Here is a 25,059-nt window from a genome sequence, read left to right as displayed (position 1 = left end):
TGTGAGTTTGAGTCCCACACTGAGTGAATTCAAGCCCTGCTTCAGGTGAGCTCAAGCCCCACATTGGGTAAAAAACACAAGCCTCCTCTCTCTCTCTCTCTGCCCCTTGTGAGATTCTCACTCTATGTCCCTCACTCACTTGTGCCCCCCCCAAAAAAGACTTTTTATTACACAAGTGAGATATGCCTACAGCTTTATAAAATATTTAAGCCATACACAGAGTATAATGTGAAAATCCTGGCAAAGCTCTCTCACTTCTTCCTGCTCCCAGACAAAATCAGTATTAAGAATTTGGCATGTATTCTTCTAGATCTTTTCGTAAGCATTCACATACAATATATATACAGATTCACATAAATACTTTACAGAAGTAGAATCGGTATGAATTGATCAGCTTACTCTTTTCCTGAACAGAGTATCTTGGAGATTTTTCTATTTTAGAACTTAGAGCTCGCTCTCTCTCTCTCTCTCTCTCTTATGATTTTATTTTTAAGTGATCTCCACACCCAGCGTGGGGCTGGAACTCAGAATCCCAAGTGATTGAGCCAGCCAGGTGCCCCTCTCTCATTCTTTTCAGTGGCTGTGTAGTATTCCACAGAACGGACCAAATGCAGTTTATTTAATTAATCCCCTAAATATTTAGTTTATTTTAGATTAATGTAAATAAATCTGTGGTTTTAGGATTTTCATTTTTTGTTCATTTGTATAATTATACTACTTTTTTTTTAAGTTTGTTTATTCATTTTGAGAGAGAGGAGAGAGCACGAGCAGGCTCTGCACTGTCAGTGTGGAACCTGATGCGGGGCTGGAACTCACGAACCATGAGATCAGGACCTGAGCCGAAACCAAGAGTTGGGCTCTCAACCAACTGAGCCACCCAGGTGCCTCTATACTTTTTTTTTCATTGTTTTCATTTATTATTTAGCAAGTTAGTTAGCATATAGCACATCCCCTATATCTACTATCTAGTGCTCAGCCTGTCCAGTGTTCCCCTTAATGCCCTTGTCCCCTTGTCCACCTCACCCATCCCCCCCCACCCCTCCAGCAACCCTCAGTTTGTTCTCTATATTTAAGAGTGTCTTATGGTTTGGCCCCCTCCCTGTTTTTATATTGTTTTTGCCTCCCTTATGTTCATGTGTTTTATGTCTTAAATTCCACTCATTCCATCCATGTGGTTGTAAATGGCAAGATTTCGTTCTTTCTGATCACTGTAATATTCCATTGTGTGTGTATATCTGTATGTATATGTATGTATATATATGTAGGTATATTTGCACATGTGTATATATACACGTATATGTACACACGTGTATACACACACATACATATGTATATATATATGACATCTTCTTTATCCATTCATTAGTTGATGGACATTTGGGCTCTTTCCATACTTTGACTATTGTCGATAGCACCGCTGCTATGAACATTGGGGTGTGTGTGCCCCTTCCAAACAGCATTCCTGTATCCTTTGGATAAATACCTAGTAGTGCAATTGCTGGGTCATAGAATAGTTCTATTTTTAATTTTTTGAGGAACCTCCATACTGTTTTCCCAAGGGGCGGCACCAGTTTGCACTCCCACCAGCTATACTACCTTTTTTTTTTTTTTAATTTATTGCGGTATGGTGTACTTCACTGATGTTTTAATGTTGGAAGAACATTATTTGAAACCTTTGCTTTGGAAGAATAGGTTAAATGTAAATTCTCTGTGACTGTAGATCTTACTGAGCCTATGTCTTCAGGGCTTTCTCTGCAGGTGTAATTATAAAGCAACAGCACTGTAAGTGCTCACAAATCACCTTACGGTTTTAATTGCCTACTTAGTTCAGAAGAAGTATATCTTGCTAAGGATTAGCACTAGATTGATATAAGAAATCACCTGTTGGTTTTAATGGTTTCTCGAGGTTAGTATTTTCCTGTTGAGCTGGAGTCAAGCATATGTGAAAAATGTTTTCTCTCTCCGTGTGTGTGTGTGTGTGTGTGTGTGTGTGTTTGTGTGTGTGTGTGTTTTAATTTGATATCCTGTTAATGCACATCATTGCTGTGGAACTTTCGGTCTGTCTCCATTGATGACCAGCTGTTGCTGGTTTATTAGCAAACACACATTTTCTTTTCCTGGATATAGGCAGATGCACAAATATGAAAAATTCTGATATTTAAGCAGAATTAGAAGGTAGCATTTTAAGCAGATGTGTTTAAGTATCTCAAAACCCCCCATGATATAAGCATGTTTCCTCAGCTCTACTTTTGGGCAAATAGTTGGGGCGGAGAGCAGGCTGACATTTGTTTTAACCGCCCAAGGAGGTTAGCCCAAACCGCCTTCCTGTCAGGTTTTGACTACTTACTTAGTTATGAAACAGAACAGTCGGAGGACAGTTTTCTTTCATATTAACTGACCTCATTGTTAACCTCATCTTTCCTCCCCTTCTTTGTTTTTTTGGTTTCTTGTTTGTCATTCCAATTTGTTATCACACTGTGGAGTAAAGGTACTGCAGTTGGTAGAAATCATTACAATTCTCTGGATTTAGTTGTCTTGGCTTTGAGCTTCCTTCCTCTTAGGATTCTACGAAACAAACAGTATAGGTAGCCCATCTCGTCTGAGAGTTTTCATTCTTTTTACTTTATTGTGATGAGGTTGAACTTTAAAAGAGGGGCGGGACCCTGCGTGGTTCAGTCAGTTGAGTATCTGACTTCATTCAGTTCAGGTCATGATCTCCTTGTTCATGAGTTTGAGCCCTGCATCGGGCTTTGTGCTGGCTGACAGCTCAGAGCCTGGACCCTGCTTTAGATTCTGTGTCTCCTTCTCTCCCTGCCCCTCTCCTGCTCACACTCTCTCTCTCTCTCTCTCAAAAATAAATAAATATTCGGGGCACCTGCGTGGCTTAGTTAGTAGGGTGTCTGAAATTGGCTTAGGTCATGATTTTGCAGTTCATGAGTTCAAGCCCCACTTGGGCTCTGTGCTGACGCTCGGAGCCTGGAGCTGCTTGGGTTTCTGGGTCTGTTTATCTGTCTCTCTCCCTCTTTCTCTGCCCCTCCCCACTTCTACGCTCGCTCACTCTCTCTTGCTCTCTCTCTCTCTCTCTCTTAAAAAATAAACATTAGGAGTGCCTGGGTGGCTCAGTCGGTTGAGCGTCCAGCTTTGGCTCAGGTCATGATCTCGTGATTTGTGGGTTCGAGCCCTGTGTCGGGTTCTGTGCTGACAGCTCAGAGCCTGGAGCCTGTTTTGGATTCTGTGTCTCACTGTCTCAAAAATTGAAAAAACATTAAAAAACATTAAAAAATAGACATTAAAAAATTAAATTTAAAAGAAAACCATTTTCTCTAAGAATGTCTTTGGAAGAAGTTGAAAACTCTAGAACTTTGTTGCAAAGGAGTGTTTAGCTATTTGTTATGAATGAGTCTGGGATCCCATGAAAGCCAGATCCCATGGAAGTGTCTCTTATTGGTAATGTATAACTAGGTATCTTTAGTGGGAATGATTCTATACTTTAAAAAAATTTTTTTAAATGTCTTTTTATTTATGTTTTGAGAGACAGTGAGCAGGGGAGGGTCAGAGAGAGAGGGAGACACAGAATCTGAAGCAGGCTCCAGGGTCTGAGCTAGCTGTCAGCACAGAGCCCAACACGGGGGTGACCTGAGCTGAAGCTGGATGCTTAACCTACTGAGCCACCCAGCTGCCCCATGATTCTATACTTTAATATTCTGTGGTTCTGCAGCAAAAGCTTCAGAAGGCACTGGGTAAAGTGAGTTAAAAAGCAGACCTGGCCCATGGATTTTGTTTCCTGACAAAGCATTTCCCTTATCTGCCTTACATCATTTCTTTTCCTTTCATCATTAGATATTAAGTTTATTGTGGATGAATGGGATTGTGCTGATAAGAGGGTTCCAATGTCTACCAAGAAGGTGTTTGTAAATATGAAGAATTAAATATTATCTTTCTTAAGGATGACAGATTCCTAGTAGAACTGGCTTTGATTTGTCTTAGGGTATAGATCTCAGGAGACAGGAATTTTAATAATTCAGCAAATATATATTATACATATTATATTTCAAGCATTTCGTAGGTTTTGGGGAATAGAACAAAATAGTAAACTTCCCTGCCCTCATATAATTAGGTTCTAACTGTGGAGATAGCTACTAAATAACAAAACACAAAATAGTATAGTTTGTTAGTGACAAGTGCTAAGCAGAAAAATAAAGCAGGGAAAGAAGTCAGGATGTGAAAGGGGAGGTAGTGTCAGTTAGTTATTATTGTAACTGGTTTCATTTTTAAAACTATGCATATTATTTTATATGTTCACAAGCATTGTTCTGAGAAGGGGTCTGCAGGCTTCTCCGTTCTTCTGAAGGGACTCTTGGCAAAGGAAAGGTTAAGGACCCTGCGGTAGAGGGTCAGCCATCTGACTTTGTGTGACTAAAAGATGTTTATTCTTGTGATAGTGACAAGGTAGACTTTTCCATGTTGATTTTCTTTTTTTTTTTTTAATTAAAAAAATGTTTATTTTGATTTTTTAAAAATTTTTTAAATGTTTTATTTTTTATTTTTGACACAGAGAGAGACAGAGCATGAGGGGGAAGGGGCAGAGAGAGAAGGAGACACAGAACCAGAAGCAGGCTCCAGGCTCTGAGCTAGCTGTCAGCACAGAGCCCGACGCGGGGCTCGAACCCACGATCGTGAGATCTGGCCTGAGCCAAAGTCGGAGGCTCAACCAACTGAGCCACCCAGGCACCCCAAAAATGTTTATTTTGAGACAGGGCCCACACACCTGCACACAAGTGAGGGAGGGAGAGAGAGCAAGAATATCCCAAGTACCATGTCAGCGTGGAGCCGGACGCAGGGCTCCATCTCACACTTACAAACCGTGAAATCATGACCTGAGCCGAAATCAAGAGTTGGATGCTTAACCAACTGAGCCACCCACACACACCCTGATCTTCATACTATATTGGGTAATGTGGCTTTTCATGTTTTCTTTAAACGATTTGAAGCCATCATACATTTTTTGAGGCTAGTTTGTAGGGCAAGGATTTTTCCATTTGTGCTCTGTAGAATCCCGAATGCCCTGAAGTTTTTCTGGAGACCCTGGGTTCATTTAAAAAAAATATTCATTCTTTTTTTTTCCTCTAACGTTTTATTTATTTTTGATAGGGAGAGAGAGAGAGAGCGAGTGAGCATGAGTGGGGGGCAGGGATCAGAGAGAGAGGGAGACACAGAATCCAAAGCAGGCTCCAGGCTCTGATCTAGCTGTCAGCACAGACCCGATGTGGGGCTCGAACCCACGAATCGTGAGATCATGACCTGAGCTGAAGCCAGACGCTCAACCGACTGAGCCACCCAGGCGCCCCTAAATTTATTAATTTTGGGGAGAGAAAGGAAGGACAGAATGTGAGCAGAGGAGGGGCAGAGCGAGAGAGAGAGACAGACAGACAGACAGACAGACAGACAGAATCTGAAGCAGGCTCCAGGCTCTGTGTTGACAGATGCGGGTCTTGAACTCATGAACCTCAAGATCATGATCTGAGCCCAAGTCAGTGCTCAACTGACTGAGCCACCCAGGTGCCCTGATCCTGGGGTCATTTTAAATTATGCCTAGATCTTTCTTATCTAGACTAGTCCAAACAAGTTAACCAGAGGCCTGGCCTTCGGGCAGGTATGACAGTACAGAACAGATTGAGGGGTTTGTGCATATTTATGGGACATAAACAACATGTGTAAAAAGTGTGATTTGGCACCTCAGGTGTGTGCCGTCAGTTCTCTGTGAGACAGAGGTTTGTACAAAGGTATATAGTTAAACATCTGACTTCAGCTCAGGTCATGATCTCACGATTCATGGGTTCAAGCACCACATCCAGCTGTCTGCTGCTGTCAGACTGGAATCTACTTTGGATCCTCTGTCCCTCTCCTGGGCCTTCCCCTGATTGCGCATGCTTGCGTGCTCTCTCTTTCTTTCAAAAGTAAGTAAACATAAAATTAAAAAAAAATTTCTGAGTTTGTTCCTCTTTTATCTCCCCCCCCCCCTTTTTTGAGCATCCATGTCAGAATACAAATTAAAAAACAAATGAAAACATTGCTTGCCCTCATGCTTGGGGAGATACAGATGATTGAATAATCAATCATAGTATGTTGTGATAAGTGCTAGCATAGAGAGAGGCCCAAGTTTTAGAGAGCACACAAAAGTGGGACACCTCCCCCAGTGGGAATGGGGGTGGTCCAGAGGGCTTCCTGCATCGTTGGCACCAGAACCGAGAGGAGAAAAAGACCACAGCCTTGCTGTGTTGCTGGATGCTTTTCCTTTGATCCCTTCTAAAGGGAAGTAACTTACCTCGTTTAATGCAGTGTGGGGTGTCCTCCGGCCTGCTACCTTTTTCTGTTGCCCACAAGCCATATCTTTCTAAGGAGGTCAAAAGTCATGAGAATGATAATATTTTGTGATGTGAAAATTATATGCAATTCAAATTTACATATCCATAAATTAAACTTTATTGGAATGCAGCTGTGTTCATCTGTGTATCGTCCGTGGCTACTTTTTTTCTCCTTAAAACTACAGAGTATTTGCAACAGAAATGGCACGATCCACAAGGCCTCAAATATTTAGGCCCTTTATAGGTTTTGCCTACTCCTGCTTTAATGCTGTCAATGCAGTAAATGTCAGTATGGAAAAGCAAGAGGCTAAAAATGTGACGGTACTCAAAGGAATGCATACAATCCTGTTCTCTTTTGTTAGCTGCTAGTTGCAAGTGGTGTATGGGAAATGTTTGAGGCTTTTGCTAGCCCCCACTAAGACGTAGAGCATACACACCTCAGTGCACAGTAACAGGCACTTACATCACTCTTGTTTTGTCTATTTTGAATTTAGTTATGGGGGAATTTTTAATGTTTTTCAAAAAGATTTGGTATGAGTCAAAATGAATACAGAATGTGCTTGTCTGAGGAGTAGGAAATATGAGGTTCACTTTCAGTTGTGTTGTAAACTAAGCAGGGGACATTAGGTAAGTCCTTTAACCTGCCTACAGGTCTCCAAATGACAGGGGTGATTGGTGGGTAAACTAGTCACTAGGCATCTCTCAGCTTATTAAAGACATTGCTGCATTGCGCGAAGTGCCTACACTGTGGTGTCAGACAGATTTGTGTGAATCCTGGCTCTGTCACTTACTACTGATATGTCCTTGAGCAACTTACCTTGTGCCTTAGTTCACTCATCTGAAAGTGGTAGGTTAAGTGTCCAACTTTGGCTCAGGTCATGATCTTGTGGTTTGTGAGTTCTTGCCCCATGTTGGGCTCTGTGCTGACAGCTCAGAGGCTGGAGCCTGCTTTAGATTCTGTGTCTCCCTCTCTCTCTCTGCCCCTCTCCTGATCACGAGCTCTTTCTCAAAAATAAACAAACATTAAAAAACACAGAACGAATCACCTTATAAGAATGAAATGAGATCATGTTCTTAAAACTCCCGGCACTAATAAGTGTTTAATGATTATTATCAGTCTGTGGACTCCTATTATATATTATAAGACATTTTAAGAAACAAAGATCTGCCAGTAGTTTGTTTTAATAATTTATTAAAAGCCCATCAACTGTGACTTAATACATTTGCATTTTTGTTGGTAACTGGTTTCCCAAAATACTGAGTTTTTTGGAACCAAGACTTTCCCCGAGTGGTACATTTTCTAGCTCTCTTTGAACTTGGATTGGCACAAAGAGTGTATATCTTAGCACATTCAGGCACATTGTCATTTTCCCATGCGTAAGACAGACGGTGGTAGGAAAGAGACTGTGCTCAGGCCATCTTTTCTCCGTATTAACTGCTTTTCCCCTTTCCACTTGTTCTCAATAATTGATTGAGTTGTTTAATGAATAATTTTAATTCCCCTTTAGAAAGGTTAGTTTTGATGAGACAGAAGACAGACTGAGAAGTTCTACTGTTTGCTTAATGTAATTTTTGGTGGTGTGGCGGTAACATCGTTCTGGGGACCATATCATTCAAGGGGCGCCTGGCTGGCTCAGTTGGGAGAACATGCAGCTCTTGATCTTGGAGCCATGAGTTTAAGCCCATGTTAGGCATAGAGATTACTTAAAAAACAACACGATATTCCTGGATTATCAGTCAGGACACTGCATTTTGTATCTTTGAAGAACTTTCCTTTGATCTTCATCTGTAAAAGTCTATTGAATACTAATTATGTACTATATTTTAAATAAAACCAGTGTATGAAGTACTTATGCTTATGATTTATATAAGCTTAATGAAAAAAAGAGATAGGGTTCTACTAAATAGACAACTTTCCTAGTAGAATCAAGATAATAATTTGAATTAGGAGCGCCTGGGTGGCTCAGTCAGTTAAGCGTCCGACTTCAGCTCAGGTAATGATCTCACAATTAGTGAGTTTGAGCCCTGCATCAGGCTCTGTGCTGTCAGCTCAGAGACCAGAGCTGCATCAGATTCTGTCTCTCTGTTCCTTGCTTGCTTGTGCTCTGTCCCTCTCTTTCAAAAATAAAGATTAAAAAAATATATAATTATTTGAATCACATGTAACTATGTAAGATCATATCAATGTAGAGTAAGCTATACAAGTATTAGACTGTAGTTAAGAGCACAGGCTTTGGAGTCATCTATTATGGCTGTGGTTCAAGGCCTGGCTGCCATTTACTTACTAGCTGTGTGTGGTCCGATTTCCTTATGAGAATAGTAACACTCAGGGTGATTGTGAAGATGAGATGAAATCATACATGTGAAGTGCTTAGCATGGTGCCTGATACACTGTGAGGACATCGGTATCTATTGTCATTAGATTATTTTAGAGGTCTGTGCAACATTTTGCTATCTAAAATATAGAACTGAAACTTCCGTATCTCTCAGGTTTCATTTTTTGCTACCTGGCATCAAACTCCAGCCATAGTGAGTTAGTGGTAGTTTCCCTGAAGTTTCAGAGCCTCTTTTCTCTCCATGTTCTTACGCTCTGCTTAGAACACCTTTCTCCTTTTTCTGCTTTTTCTCCCTTTACTACCCTTCAGAGCTCAGTTCAAGGGACATCTTCTCCATGAAGCTTCCTTCACTCCCAGGCTTGTGTTCCCATGGAGTCTTAGGCATACCCTTCTGCCTCCCACATTACATTGTAAGGAACTATTTACTTGCTATCGCTTTATCAGACTGTGAGCCCCTTAAGGGCAAGGCATTCTACACAGCTTTGGAAATACCCTACGGCGGTGGACAAGACAGAACTGTTCTCACAGGGTATGTACACCCTGCTGGGGAAGACAAATATTTACATAATCCTGAGTGTACGCTGTGCCGCAGGAGAGCACAGAATGCAGTGGAGCGTGTAGCAGGGGCTGTGGGCCTTGTCTGGACACATCAAAGAAGCCTTTTTCCTAAGGAAGTGATGTTTATTTAAGTTGAAACCTGACAGATATGTAGGAGTTAGCTAGAGGGAAGAGTTCCTGGAGGACAGACTGCCTGGATGAGGGGACTTTGGGCAGTTTACTTAGATTCTCTGTGCTTCAGTTTCCTCATTTGTAAAATGAGAATAATATCACTACCTCATAGGGTTGTTGTAAACATAAAGACTATTTTCAGTCATTATCTTCCAATTCGTATTTCTGAAACGAAGCATCCATATTCAGGCTAGTTTCTGAGCCCTTCTTTTCTTATCAAATTGTTAAATGTGTGCGTCCACTTTATTGTACTTTTCCTAGTAACCTTGTTCTTTACTTTCTAAAGCCTTTCTCATTAAAAAAAAGAAATACTTATTTTTGAGAAAGAGAGAGAATCCCCAAGCAGGCTCTGTGTTGACAGTGCGGAGCCCACTGTGGGGCTTGATCTCAGTGGGTTTGTGAAATCATGACCTTAGCTGAACTCAAGAGTTGGATGCTCAACTGACTGAACTACCCGGGTGCCCCCTGCCTTTCTCTTATTTAATGAGAAGAACAAGGTTTTTTGTTTGTTCATTTGCTTGTTTTTAGAGATCATACTGCCTTTCATTGTTATGTGAGTCTCACAGAGGCAAAACTTTTTAGGTCAGTAAATGTTATCACTCCTTCAAGAAACAGAAACACCAACTCAATGACTTAAACACACAGACACTATTTCAGATAACAAGGAGTCTGGAGATAGGGTGACTCCAGCACTGGCTAATTTAGCAGCTCGGCAATGACATTGCTGTTCGCTCCATCCTCCTGCCCTGCCGTCCTCGGTGCATTCACCTGTGGGTGGCTCCCCATGGCCTCGGGTAGTCTGCTGCGATTTCAGGTGACACAGATAGACACCAGAATATCTAGGGGGAGAAGGAGGGACTGTTCCTTTCCATGTCTCTCTCTTTCTCGATGGACATTTGGGTTGTTTCCACCTTTTGGCTACTGTGAGTACTGCTGCTATGAACTTCAGTGTACAATAAAATCTTTTAAAAAATGCAGCATCATTTCATTAATACATAGACCAAATCTTGTTGCAATTAAATTTCTGTTTTTGGCATCATTTGATATAATGAAATTCCAGTATTTGAAATATTTTGAGACATTAGCTCAATGCTCAATGGAATTTCATCCCATATTAAAGAAAATATGAACCAAATAACTGAAAGCAATCTTAGGAATAATTACATCATTGATCTTGAGGGTGTTTTACATTCAGTGTGGATTTTTCAGGGTCAAAGGGCTAAGTCACATTAAGTAATTCAAAGTGAATGAGACTGTGTTAGTTACTCATATGAGTAGAGTTACCAGTGTATATTTGTCTGTGGTCTTATTCTAACTAAAATCTAATTGTGCTATGTAAGTAAAACAAAATGGAAAACTGGGATAGTTTAAGTATCTAAGCAATTTAAGGAGAAAACTATTCACTTTTGCTTGAAATACCTTATCAGCTTTAGTACTTCTGTCTCAGATATTTGCCACTATATGTTAGTGTTCATAGTTACCAGTAGGGTTCTGTTTCTCATGCTCTATTTTTAGATTTCTTTCTCTTTTTTTTAATGTTCATTTATTTTGAGAGAGAAAGAGCTCAAGTGGGGGAAGAGCAGAGAGAGCGGGAGAGAGAGCGAATCCCAAGCAGGCTCCACGCTGCCAGCGCAGAGCCCACTGCGGGACTCTGTTTCACAAACGGTGGGATCGTGACCTGAGCTGAAATCGAGAGGTGCTTAACCGGCTGAGCCACCCAAGCGCCCCTCTATTTTCTGATTTCTATCAATAGTGGTTTCAGATCTACTCTGCCACATATAAGTAGATAATAAAAGACAATTAGCTTTCCATCTGACAGAGGAGAGAGAGTATAATATACAATTATTGATGTTACTGCCCTGGTAAATTGCCAGCTATGAATTTCTTCTTTTGGTTTTTTTCTTTTTTTTGTTTTTTTCTTTTTAGTAGGCTCCATGCCCAACATGGTGCTTGAAATCATGACCTGAGATCAAGAATCATATGCTCTACCAATGGAGCCAGCCACGTGCCCCTGTTTTCTTCCTTAAAAAAAATTTTTTTTTTTTACTGATTGCAAAAGTAAAACATACTAGGAAAAAAGATTAAATAAGTAGTAAGTTTTAAAGTAGAAATTGGAAAATAAATAAAGTAGAAATTGGAGATTTCTTGGGAGCCCTTCCCTGGGATAACCATTGTTGATAGTTAGCTATAGTAATCCCCTCCATGCTTTATAAAGGATACAGATATAACCACATATGTACATACATATTTTCCCTCACAGAAATAATTTTGTATTATACATTCTCTTCTGTAATATGCTTTGTTCACCGAACACTATATCTTGCGTTATTTTAAGTCCTTGTTATATACCACCATTCTGTCATGGACTTTTTTTTTTTTTAATATTTATTTATTTAGAGAGAGAACGCACACAAGTGGAGGAGGAGCGGAGAGGGAGAGAGAGAATCCCAAGCAGGCTCTGTGCTGTCAGTGTGGAGCCTGACGCAGGCTCAAACTCATTCACAAGATCATGACTCGAGCTGAAATCAAGAGTTGGACACTCAAGCTCAACTGACTGAGCCGCCCAGGGGCCCCTGCCATGGACTTTCTCATCTTTGTATTAGATTTTTTTGTACATGTCTCCTGCTGGCAGCTCTTCAAAGTCTACTTCTGATTTTTTTGTATGCACTACTGTCCTTAGTGTATGATTTGCACACATTTGTCAAAAGAATAGTAGAATCTTAGGGATAGCAACTGGTCTCACTTTTCTGAAGTGGAAATCAGAACCTAGGTAGGTTGATTTTCAGACTTCACACAGTTGGTTCAAGACCATGGCAGTGGCCTGCTGGAGAAAGCACCAGACCAGGAGTGAGAGTTCCTTGTTGTGGGTTTAACTTTGCCCTTGACTCCTAGTAATCAGGGTGTTTCCTTGTTCTGAAGCACAGTTGTTAGTCATGACAGTTTCCAGCAGAGTTTTGACTGGAAACAGATTTCACGACTGACAGACAGATAATCCCCGAATGAGTAAATCCCAGTGGAACCAGAAAACTGGGTCTTACTTTCCTTAATTGGAGCCTGACTTAGAATCAGATATTGAACTGAAGAGAAAGTATTAGCCATTAGAAAAAGAAAGACTAAATTACTGATCTGTCCATATTTAGAATTTCTTACAGTCATTTCCACTGTATGTAACACTGAAATCCTTTGTGGTTGTCTGCTGAAAAAAATGAATCTTTGACCTGGCAACTTTAAATGCCTTTGACACCATTGGGAATTTTGAGAATTCTTAATTTAATCTGTGCTTGTCCGGGGGTGGGGGCAGGGAAGAGGGCGAGCACTGCTCCGTGTTGCCGGCCGGGCCGGTGGTGAGCGCAGGCCTGCGCTTCTGCATTTTGCGCAGCCAGGTAGTGCTTACGGCATCGCAAGTGTGATGTTCTGACTTTTATTTCTGGAGGCAGGAGAGAACCGGCCAAGCACAGAGCTGAGTGGGAGGTGGCTGGCAGCGGAGGGCCCTGTAGCTATTAGTGCAACACTTTGCTGCAGGTGCAGAGGGTTTTATCAAAGTGGGAAAGAGAAGCCCAGTAGTTCTGCTAATGACACCGCACAAGTGCCGTAATAACATGTGTCTACACTGGACGTTGGTGAAGTTAGAATGTAAACTTCTTCCCCATCCCAAATTTCATGACTTATCTCTCCCCCCTTTTTTCCCTCGGATTTTTTTTTTAATTTTTTTTAAACTTTTTTTTTACTGTTTTATTTATTTTGATACAAAGAGAGACAGAACATGAGAGGGGGAGGGGCAGACAGAGAAGGAAACACAGAACTGGAAGCAGGCTCCAGGCTCTGAGCTAGCTGTCAGCACAAGAGCCTGACGCGGGGCTCGAACCCACAAACGTGAGATCTGACCTGAGCCGAAGTCGGAGGCTTAACCGACTGAGCCACCCAGGCACCCCAACTAGGATTTTATTTTTAAGTAATCTCTACATGCAATATGGGACTCAAACTCACAACTTGGAGATCAGGAATCACATGTTCCACCAATGGAGCCAGCCAGACGCCCCTCGTGGCCTGTCTCTTTAATTAAACGGATTCTTATATTTGTGATAACTTAGTTCTTGTCAAGCAGTGGCTTGTCCTGCCAGAGAGCAGGCAGGTCACCTTACCGGGCCCTCTGGTTCTCTGTCTACGCAACATCCACAGCTCTTTCTCTCAAAGACTCATATTGTCTAGACTCACGTATTTCCCTGAAGGGAAGGAGGAGTCCTTAAAGTAGAAACACTACTTAACTCAGCAGGTTTTTCTGAACGACCAGTGATTTTGAGTTGTTTAAGCTTCCATTGATTCTCTGTTCGGTTTTCTCTATGCCTCTGGTTTTTGGTTGGTAAAATGTGGATGGTGCAGACTCTGGAGGAAAGTTGTGAAGAATTAATAGCAGAAGCGGGACCGCATCAAGGATAGAGAAGGGCCCTCCCTCAGCGGAGAGCTGCACGGTCACCATTCTCCTCTGCGCCCGGGGCTGTCTGCGTTAGGCACTGAGCAGAGGTGTAAGACCGTGGGTCTTCTCTCAGGAGCTAAAAATGTAACGGGAGGGGCCATGACATACACAGGATTTGAACATGGCAGTTTATGTTAAATATAACTTCAAATAAGTCACATGTGGATACAGGGGTTAGAACTATCTAAAATTTCAGACAGTGACTCAGTGAGAGCTCTTCTTTGTAGAAATGACTCTAGTCCAGAAGCAGTCTGTTTAATGGGGATTGATGTCTTATATTTTTCTTGATTAAAGGAGTCTTATACACTATAGTAATTGCTTTTATTTTCACTTAGATGAGGAAAAGACTATGTTTTTCCAGAAGCGAGACAAAAAGAGAATATTAGACATTATATATCTCCTGATAGTAAAGTAGCCTTGCCAACTTGAACTTGTTAAAAACCTCTAGATCTTAACTACACATTTGTAGGGACTGCAAGGGACAGAAAACATGGTAAATGTTTTTTAGCGATATGGTCAGCATATTCCAAACTATAAGGAGTTTATAGGACAAACAGACTAGTTTTTTCAACAAATAAATTATAAGGGGGAAAGGATAGAAGAGGTACTTCTAGATGAAAACAGACTTAAGAGATAAGTAAGCCAATAGTAACATAAGGCTCTGATTCAGAAAACAAAATGAAGGGGAAAATGTGAGCTAATCTGAGAAATGTGTGAATACTGACTGAGTTTTTGATAGTATTGAGAAACTTATTGTCAGTTATTTTAAATGTGAAACTGGTATTATGGATATGTTTTAAGAGAATATCATTTAGCACTGTGTATTACATATTTACACATGGGCGCCTGGGTGGCTCACTGGTTAAGCATCCGACTCTTGATTTCAGCTCAGGTCATGATCTCACGGTTGTGGAATATGGGATCGCGCAGGCATGGGGCTCTGTGCTGAGCATGGAGTCTGCTTGGGATTCTCTCTTTCCCTCTCCCTCTGTCACTCCCCTGCTTGTGTGCATATGCTCTGTCTCTCTCTCTCTCTCTCTCTCTCTCTCTCTCTCAAGATAAATTTTTAAAAACTTACATATGAAGAGAAATGGTGTCCAGAATTTGCTTAGAAACAATGCAGGCAGGGACGTGGGCAGGAGTATGGATGATACAGGATTGGTCATGCATTAAAAATCGTTGAAGCTGAGTGTTAGATACATCACGTTCATTATACCCTTCTCCTGTGTGTTTGAAGTTTCCCCAGTATAAAATTAAGCCTGTTTTGTGTTAAGTATATAAAAATGGCTATCTAGACATAAGGTAATCAGTGTTCTCCTGGAGCCAGGGGCAGAGGAGTGGGCTAACTAGAGAGGGACATGAAAGAACTTTTGGGGTAATAGAAATAGTCTGTATTTTGACCATGGTGGTGGTTACATTTAAACTTATTAAACTGTTCATTTAAAATGGGTACATTTTATTGTATGTAAGTTATACTGTAATTAACTTGATTTACAATTTGATTAATTTTGGAGGCACCTGGTTGAGCCTCCGACTCTCGGTTTCAGCTCAGGTCACGATTTCACAGTTTTGTGGGTTCAAGCCCTGCATTGGGCTGTGCGCTGAAAGTGCAGAGTCTGCTTGGGATTCTCTCTCTCTCTCTCTCTCTCTCTCTCTCTCTCTCTCTCTCTCTCTCTCCCCCTCCCCATCCCCCTCCCTCTGCCTCTCCCTTACACTGTCTCTGTCTTTCTCAAATAAAAACTTTTAAAAAATGTATTAATTTTTGGGGTGCCTAGATGGCTCACTTGGTTAAGCTTCCGACTTCAGCTCAGGTCATGATCTCATGGTTTGTGAGTTCAAGCCCTGCATCAGGCTCTGTGTCAACAGCTCAGAGCCTGGAGACTGCTTCGGATTCTGTGTCTCCTCTCTCTGCGCCTCCGCTGCTCATGCTCTGTCTCTGTCTCTGTCTCTCTCTCTCAAAAGTAAAGAAATATTAAAATATATATATTAATTTTTAATTAATTAAAATGGATTAAATTTTTATACTGGTTGGTTCAGTCAGTTGAGCATCCAACTTTCGGTTTTGGCTCAGGCCATGATCCCAGGAATCAAGCCCTGTTTAGGCTCCTCACTGGGCATGGAAACTGCTTGGGATTCTCTCTCCCTCTGCCCCTCTTCCCTGCTTGCACATGTACTCTCTTTCTCTTTCTCTCAAATAAAAAAAAGTTTTAATTAAAAAAATGAGTTGGTAGTTAGCACAGAGGGTTTTCACATGTTGTACACACAGTGTCAAATAGTAATTTCAGTGGTTTAATGCTACCTAGCGCTGTCAGGTGGTAGGAATTATCTGACTTGTACTACTTTCTATTTTTCCCCCACTTAAAATTAACTTTTATCATTCAGACTTTTGATTTTTGCTGTAGCATCTTTGATGTTTCCTTCCAGCCATAGAGTTGGCTTGAATTTTGTGATATGTTTGTTCATGTATCTGTCATCCAAATGGACATGTGTTTTAATGCTAGAAGAAATAATTCTAGCAACCTAGGGACATCTAGCATCTAGATGACCAAGCCGTCTCCAGGGATAACTTATTGAACATGCATTTGGCTACATTAAAGGAGTCAAGAATTATAATAGCTGTACTGAGTGCACCTGAATTGAAAAGTTGGGTTCTAATTTTATTTTTCATCCAATCTACCAAGCAACAAAACCGGTCACCCAGTCAGCATTTATTGAATATGTTCTTTGTCGTATCCACTGTACTGAGTTCTGCCCCTAAGGCTCTAGCTCTCAGGGTGTGAAGATAATTGTGTATACATAAGCTCTGAGCAGTGTGATCAATGCCGTGGGAAAGGTGGGTGCACGTTCGAATGTGGCCACATTTACAGTAGGACTTGTGCCCTCCTTTCTCCCTTCTGGCTCCCTTCCTTACCTAATGAGTCAACTGACAAAATGACAGTTGGGACAGTTTGGGAAAGATAGTTGGAACAGAAGGAATATTCTGTTGCCCTGCGAGTTTATTTTTTCTTTAAGTTCTCAAGTGCAGAGTTTGTCATATGACTCAGTTCATAGAACATGATATTGATATTACAGGACTGCTCCTTGTTTTATTATTTCCCATTTAAAAAAAATTTTTTTAATTTTTAAATATTTTATTTATTTTTGATACAGAGAGAGACAGAGCATGAGAGGGGGAGGGGCAGAGAGAGAAGGAGACACAGAACCGGAAGCAGGCTCCAGGCTCTGAGCTAGCTGTCAGCACAGGGCCTGACGCAGGGCTCGAACCCACGAACGTGAGATCTGACCTGAGCCGAAGCCGGAGGCTTAACCGACTGAGCCACCCAGGCGCCCCTTATTATTTCCCATTATTGTCATTCTCTGTCTCTTCTCCCATTTCCATCCCCCTTGGCATCTTTTCTCCTGTGTTTAATATTTTTCCTTGGATGCATTTGTATCCCTGTAAGGTATTTTGTTTTATAAATTTGGATAGATAGTATTATGTCATAATTTTCATTCTGATCCTTTTTTGTTTAACTCTGTTTTTAAAATTCTATCCATGCAGTTGTGTTTACATGTTGCATTTAGCTGTTTCATTGTGTTTTATCACTAGCATTCACCACCTTTTATTTATTTGTTCTGCTAGCAATGGACACTTAGTTGGTTCTCCTGCTCTCTGCACCACAAACAATGCTCTGATGAAAGTCCTTATATAAGTCTGTTTAAGGACTTGCACAAGAGTTTCTCTAGCTAAATACTGACAAGTATAATTGTTAGGTCACAGAGAATATTCAATTTCACTGAGTACTGCATGATTGCTCCCTTTAAATTCCCAGTACAGGGGAGCCTGGGTGGCTCAGTCGGTTAAGCGTCCCGCTTCGGCTCAGGTCATGATCTCACGGTTCATGGGTTCGAGCCCTGCGTTAGGCTTTGTGCTGACAGCTAGCTCAGAGCCTGGAGCCTGCTTCAGATTCTGTATCTCTCTCTCTCTCTCTGGCCCTCCCCTGCTTTCACTGGCTCTCTCTGTCTCTCAGAAATAAAAATAAAAATAAAATAAAAAGCATAAATTCCCACTACAAAGGACAGCACTTGGTATATATCTGTCTTTTGAACTTTTGTCGATTTTGTGGTTGTAATGTATTATCTTGTTTTAATTTATATTTCTATGATTACTAGTGAGGACAAGGTCTCTGTATATGTTAGTCTTTGGATATCCCTTTTAATGAATGACTTGGTTATGTCCTTTTCTCATTTTTCCAGTGAAGTTTCTTGTATGTTCTAGATACTAATCCTAGGTCAGTTACAAATGTTGCCAATGTCTTCTCCTGACCCTCCCTCATCTGTTAACTTTGTGCATAATGCCTTTTATTCAACAGAAGTCCTTCATTTTGATATAGTCATTTCCTTCAGCGTTTCTAAGTATAAAGATTTGTGCTTCTTAAAAATATTTGTTTTTGAGAGAAAGAAAGTGTGAGCAGGGGAGGGGCAGAGAGAAAGGGGACAGAGGATCTGAAGCAGAATCTGTGCTGCTGGCAGAGAGCCTGATGCAGGACTCAGACTCCCAAACCGTGAGATCATGACCTGAGCGAAGTTGGATCCTTAACCAACTGAGCCACCCAGGTGCCTCAAGATTTGTGCTTTTTAATAACTTTCTAAAGAAATCTTCCCTATCTTCAGGTCACTAAGAAATTACCCTAAAGTTTCTTCTAATTAGAAGAAACACATTAGGTGTTTAGGTGTGTCTTGTATTTATATCTCCAGTTTGATTTTTTTCACTGATCCCTACATCGGTATACTTGCTGCCTGCCTGGTAGCTCTGAGCATTGCCAGAACAGGCCTCTTTATTTTATCCTTTCCCTATTAAAAACAAAAAAGAATCTCTTCCAGTCTTTATTCATCAAAGGAAATGGACACCAGCATCCGTTTCTTTGCTTAGGCTAACAGCCTGAGTCCTTGCTTTCCCTTTTCATGTTCTTCTCATCTAGTCCATCAGCATGCGCTATACATTCTAGCTCCAAAATATATCTTAAATCTGTCCCTGTCTTTTCTTTTTAAAAAAAAATTTTTTTTTAATGCTTTTTATTTATTTTTGAGAGACAGCTGGAGCAGGGGAGGGTCAGAGAGAGAGGGAGACACAGACTCTGAAACAGGCTCCAGGCTCTGAGCTAGCTGTCAGCACAGAGCCCGACGTGGGGTGCGAACCCACGAACCATGAAATCTGACCTGAGCCGAAGCCAGACGCTTAACCGACTGAGCCACCCAGGTGCCCCTGTCTTTTCTTTTTTTTAATTAATTATTTTTAATTTGAGAGAGAGAGAGAGAGAACGTGAGTGGGGGAGAGGAGCAGAGGGAGAAAGAGAGAAGGAAAATCGTAAGAAAATCCATGCAAAGCATGGAGCCCAATGCAGGGCTGAATCCCACAACCCTGGGATCATGACCTGAGCTGAAATCAAGAGTCAGAAACTCAACTGTCTGAGCCACCCAGGTACCCCTGTCCCTGTCTTTTGAATGCCACCTGCTACTACTATAAACCAAATCACTGTCATCTGTCCTCTGGACTCCAGTAGTAGCCTTCCCTGGTCCTGAGCACCAGGAACTCCATGAAGAAATTTCTTCAGCTTTCCCTGACCTTCCTTACCTCTGGATACCAAATGACACTGCTTATCACTGTCCTTTCTGCTTTGGATAAGTGAATATAGAAACAAATGGCAGATAACTAGGTTTTTTCCCCCTCCATTAATGTGTCTGTGAAAGCATTTCTAATGGTTTACAGTTTAGTATCGTATTCCCATTTGGGAATGTCCTATAAATATGAAAGTCCAGTTAGAGTCTTCTCCCTGTACCCTGGCAGTAGCTGGGCTGTCCTGGAATCGTGGTGCCCCCTGATGGCCTGGACGGAAATTCGGTCAGTGTCATCTTTCCCTTTCCTGGAGAATTCTCTCATCCTTTATGTACTTTTATTCTGTCTGGCATTTTGGGTAATTTTACTTGAGATGATCCCTCTTATCTCCTCTTTGGGCTCTTCTTATCATATTTATTCTCTTACCTCAAAAGTATCTTATTTCTTCTTCCCACTCGTTTTTTCCATTATACTTTTGAACTAAAAATTTTGCCCAATCTTGGTTAAAAAGTATTTAGCAGAATGTCCTTATTTAGGTAAAAGGAAGCACTTAATTTTGAAGTGAAATTAGATACTTCAAGAAAGACTCGCTGTTGCTGACTTCTAGAGCTTTTGAGATCACATAGGAAGTTCTTTTCAGAATCTTCACAGGTTTTTGTTAACCTTCTCAGCCTTTGTCTTAAGCATTAGAATCCCAGGTAAATAAAACAGTTCTTCAGTTTTACTTTACTTCTTAACTACTAATATTCCAGAGGTATTTCTACTTGGAAAAAGTGCTGATGCTCAGTATCTCAGATACACTGCAGATCAAGGGTGCGTTGTTACAGGCTGACTGAGGGTCCCACCCTCCTCTGGCTTTCCTGCTCTCCTGCTCTCCACATTCTTAGTGCTGTTTCAAATTCTATCCAGCTGACTTGCAAACTAGCTTCTGGAGTGCAACCCATTTGTAAGTTGAATTCTTGTATTATTTATTTGTTTGTGCTCTTCAGCTCATAATAAGACTGTAAAGAAAGTGACACTAATACCTGGGTAGCTCTCAGAGGTTATGGGTCTTATGCGACAAAGAACCATGCAACGGAGACTTCATACTTAACCCCCAACACTAATTCACCCTCCTTCAAAACTCTGCTTTCAGTGAAGTTTCTGCCATTTGCAGAAACGTGGATGGCACTGAAAGGTATTATGCTGAGTACAGGAAGTCACTCAGAAGACAGATATGTTTTCACTCATATGTGGATTTTAAGAAACTTAACAGAAGACCATGGGAGAAGGGAAATGGAAAAAAACATTACAGAGAAGGAGGGAGGCAAACCATAAGAGTAAGAGACTTAAATACAGAGAACAGTCTGAGGGGGGATGGGAGAGGGGGGAAAGTGGGTGATGGGCATGGAGCAGGGCACTTGATGGGATGAGCACTGGGTGTTGTATGTAAGCCAAGTTGACAATAAATTATATATTTAAAATTATATAAAGTATAATTTTAATTTATATGATTATATAACATAAGTTTAATGTATATATGATTATATAAATTAAATTTATATAAATAACAATATAGTAACAAATATATCAATTATAATATAAATTTAATTTTTATATGATTATACAAATTTATGAATTATATTACAATTTTATAAATTATATTTTTAAAACTCTGCTTTCATTTTCAATAATGGAGAGCCTAGGAGAGGAGTGTGTGAAACCGGATTGCTCAGCCCTACTACCACAAGAAAACTCATAATACTCCCGAGTGCAGGAATCATGATTCAACAAATCACTCATATTCTCCCCCTCTCCCAGAGACTCTGTACTTATGATAACGAGTTATGAGTGATGGACATCATGGTTTCCTGTCTTTCCAGAGCCAGTGTTGGGATGGACTTAACAGAATTTTAAAGTTTGAGAGAATCTCAGTGATCACACAGCTTAGTTTCCATCTAATGTGGTCCTTCCTTCCAATAACTTCCTTGAAGTTGGCTGTTTAGTCTAGCCTGAATCCATTTATGAATTCTGCTAATTCTTAGAAAGTTCTTTTGTATGCTCAGCTGACATGGGAATTTCCACCCCCAATCCTGATTCAACCATTTATAGCAAGAAATGACTCAATTTTTTAATTCACAAGAATGTCCTTCAGCTGTTGGAGGACCCCTCTCTGCCTGAGTCTCTCCAGGCTAAGCTTTCTCTTGGCTTGTTGTTCGTTCGTTTGTTCTTTCTTTCTTTCTTTCTCTCTCTCTCTCTCCCCCCCCCTCTGTCTCCCTCTCCCTCTCCCTCTCTTTCTTTTGAGTGAGGGAGCATGTGAGCACATGAGCAGGGAATGGGCAGAGAGAGAAGGAGAGAGAGAAAATCCCGACATGGAGCTCGAACCTACAAACTGTGAGAACATGACGTGAGTCAAAATCAAGGATTGGATGCTTAACTGACTGAGCCACCCAAGCGACCCTCCAGTACTATTTATTATTCATTTTCTCCTGCTGATTTGAAATCCCGTTATATTAAATTCATGATGTACTTGTGGATCTATTCCCAGGATTTTCATATGTTTTGCTGCCAAGCAAACCATCACACATCTTACACATTCATTATTAAAATTTTTAGCCTAAATGTAAAATTGTTTATATGCTTATCATTGTTAAATGTTCAGCCTGTCAAGGTGGTTTGAGTCTGCTACTTCTTGTATTAGCAGCCTGTTGCTTTGTACTTCCTGCAAGTTACGCATCTATTTCATGTTGTTATCCAGGCCATTGATGAAAAGAGTGACAAAAATGTTGGCCGGTATTAGGCTGTCCTGTGGACATTAGTAGAGGGCCACCACTCACTCTTTCTTATACCAAGAGATGCAACATCATATGTTAGAAAGAGATTAGGATTTTCGTCTCAGTTGTAAGACTTATTTGGGCATTGTTTATATTCATTGTTTCCCAAGCTTTAATGTGCATAGGAATAACCAGGATCTGTTAACATGCAGATTATGATTCAGTAGGTCTGGGGTAGCACCTGGGATTCTGCATTTTTTTTACAAGTTTCTAAAGTGGTACTGAAGTTTCTCCTCTACAACACAAAAACAAGATTAAAAAATGTTTTTAACATTTATTTATTTTTGAGAGAGAGAATACAAGTGGGGGAGGGAAGAGAGAGAGGGAAGACACAGAATCCAAAGCAGACTCCAGGCTCTGAGCTGTCAGCACAGAGCCTGATGTGGGGCTCGAATTCATGGACCACGATATCACAACCCAGGCCAAAGTCTGATGCTAAATGGACTGAACCCCCCAGGCACCCAAAAACAAGATTTTTAAAAAATTATTTTAGTTTATAGGTTTATTTGTTTTTGAGGGGGAGAGAGAGAGAGAGAGAGAGAGAGAGCGAGAGCACAGGCATGAGCTGGAGAGGGGCAGAGAGAGAGGAAGAGAGAGAATCCCAAGCAGGTTCCTCATCATCAGCATGGACTCCAGTGCAGGGCTTGAACTCATGAACCGTGAGATCGTGACTTGAGCCAAAACCAAGAGTCAGGCACTTAACTGACTGAGCCACCCAGGTACCTGCAAAAACAAGATTTTTGACTGACCTCTAGTTAAGAACTTTTTCCTCAGTTGTGAGAGGAATGTTTAGAGACTTCACAGATTTTATTTAGGAAATAAGGAAAGATGCTTAAATTATTTCAAGTTTCTTACCATTGCAAACAATGCCACAAAGAATAAATTCATCACATTCATATATTTTGTGTATATTATACATTTTGTCTGTTATGCTGCAGTATTATTCCATTTTATAAAGTCTTAAAATTTATTTATCTTGACTTTTAATATATTTAATGCAATGTTATTATTTTTATATCTTTAAGTTCTCTCTTGTGGATTTGGAAAGTTTTCTCATCCCAAATATTATTTTTTTAATCTATTTAATTTATTTTTTTAAATTTATATCCAAGTTAGTTAGCATATAGTGCAACAATGTTTTCAGGAGTAGATTCCTTAATGCCTCTCACACATTTAGCCCGCTCCCCCTCCCACAACCCCTCCAGTAATCCTGTTTGTTCTCCATATTTGAGTCTCCTTTGTTTTTGTCACCCTCCCTGTTTTTATATTACTTTTGCTTCCCTTCCCTTATGTTCATCTGTTTTGTATCTTAAAGTTCTCATATGAGTGAAGTCATATGATATTTCTCTTCCACTTAGCATAATACCCTCTAGTTCCATCCACAGTTGTAAATGGCAAGACCTCATTCTTTTTGATGGCCGAGTAATACTCCATTGTATACACACACCACATCTTCTTCTTCCATTCATCCGTCGATGGACATTTAGGCTCTTTCCATACTTTGGCTATTGTTGATAGCGCTGCTGTAAACATTGGGGTGCATGTGCCCCTTCAAAACAGCCCACCTGTATCCCTTGGATAAACACCTACTAGTGGAATTTCTGGGTCGTAGGGTAGTTCTATTTTTAATTTTTTGAGGAACCGCCATACTGTTTTCCCAAGTGGCGGCCCCGGTTTGCACTCCCGCCAGCCGCGCAGAGGGGTTCCTCTCTCTCCGCATCCTCGCGGCATCTCTTGTTGCCTGAGTTCTTCATGTTAGCCGTTCTGACAGGTGTGAGGTGGTGTCTCGCTGTGGTTTTGATTTGTATTTCTCTGATGATGAGTGACATTGAGTATCATTTCATGTGTCTGTTGGCCATCTGGATGTCTTCTTTGGAGAAGTGTCTTTAGCCCATTTCTTCACTAGATTATTAGTTTTTTGGGTGTTGAGTTTGATATATTCTTTACAGATTTTGGATAGTAACCCTTTATCTGATATGTTGTTTGCAAATATCTTCTCCCATTCTGTTGGTTGCCTTTTAGTTTTGCTGACTGTTTCCTTCGCTGTGCAGAAGCTTTTTATTTTAATGAGGTCCCAATAGTTCATATTTGCTTTTGTTTCCCTTGCCTCTGGAGACGTGTTGAGTAAGAAATTGCTGCAGCCAAGGTCAAAGAGGTTCTTGCCTGCTTTCTCTTCGAAGATTTTGGTGGCTTCCTGTCTAATGTTTAGGTCTTTCATCCATCTTGAGTTTATTTTTGTGTGTGGTGTAACAAAGTGGTCCAGGCTCATTTTTCTGCATGTTGCTGCCCAGTTTTCCCAACACCACTTGCTGAAGAGACTGTCTTTATTCCACTGGATATTCTTTCCTGCATGGTCAAAGATAGTTAGCCATACGTTTGTGGGTCTATTTCTGGGTTCTCTATTCTGTTACATTCATCTGTCTGTTTTTGTGCCAATACCCTACTGTCTTGATGAAGACAGCTTTGTAATACAGCTTGAAGTCCAGGATTGTGATGCCTCCTGCTTTGGTTTTCTTTTTCAAGATTGCTTTGGTTACTCGGGGTCTTTTCTGGTCCCATACAAACTTTAGGGTTATTTGTTCTAGCTCTGTGTAGAAGGCTGGTATTATTTTGATAGGTATTACATTGAATAAATAGATTGCTTTGGGTAGTATTGACATTTTAACAATATTTGTTCTTCCTACCTAGGAGCATGGAATTTTTTTTCATTTTTTTGTGTCATCTTCAATTTTTTTCATAAGCTTTC

General features: G+C 40.7%; 1 protein-coding gene across 2 annotated transcripts in view; it reads left to right on the top strand.

Moving 5' to 3' along the window:
- PACS1 (phosphofurin acidic cluster sorting protein 1) overlaps positions 1-25,059 on the top strand; it is a 145,352-nt gene that overhangs the window by 45,212 nt on the left and 75,081 nt on the right. The window lies entirely within an intron of this gene.

This window comes from Suricata suricatta, chromosome 11 (genome assembly GCF_006229205.1).
Source record: "Suricata suricatta isolate VVHF042 chromosome 11, meerkat_22Aug2017_6uvM2_HiC, whole genome shotgun sequence".
NCBI classification, from domain to species: domain Eukaryota; kingdom Metazoa; phylum Chordata; class Mammalia; order Carnivora; family Herpestidae; genus Suricata; species Suricata suricatta.
This window is presented reverse-complemented; position numbering and strand designations above follow the sequence as displayed.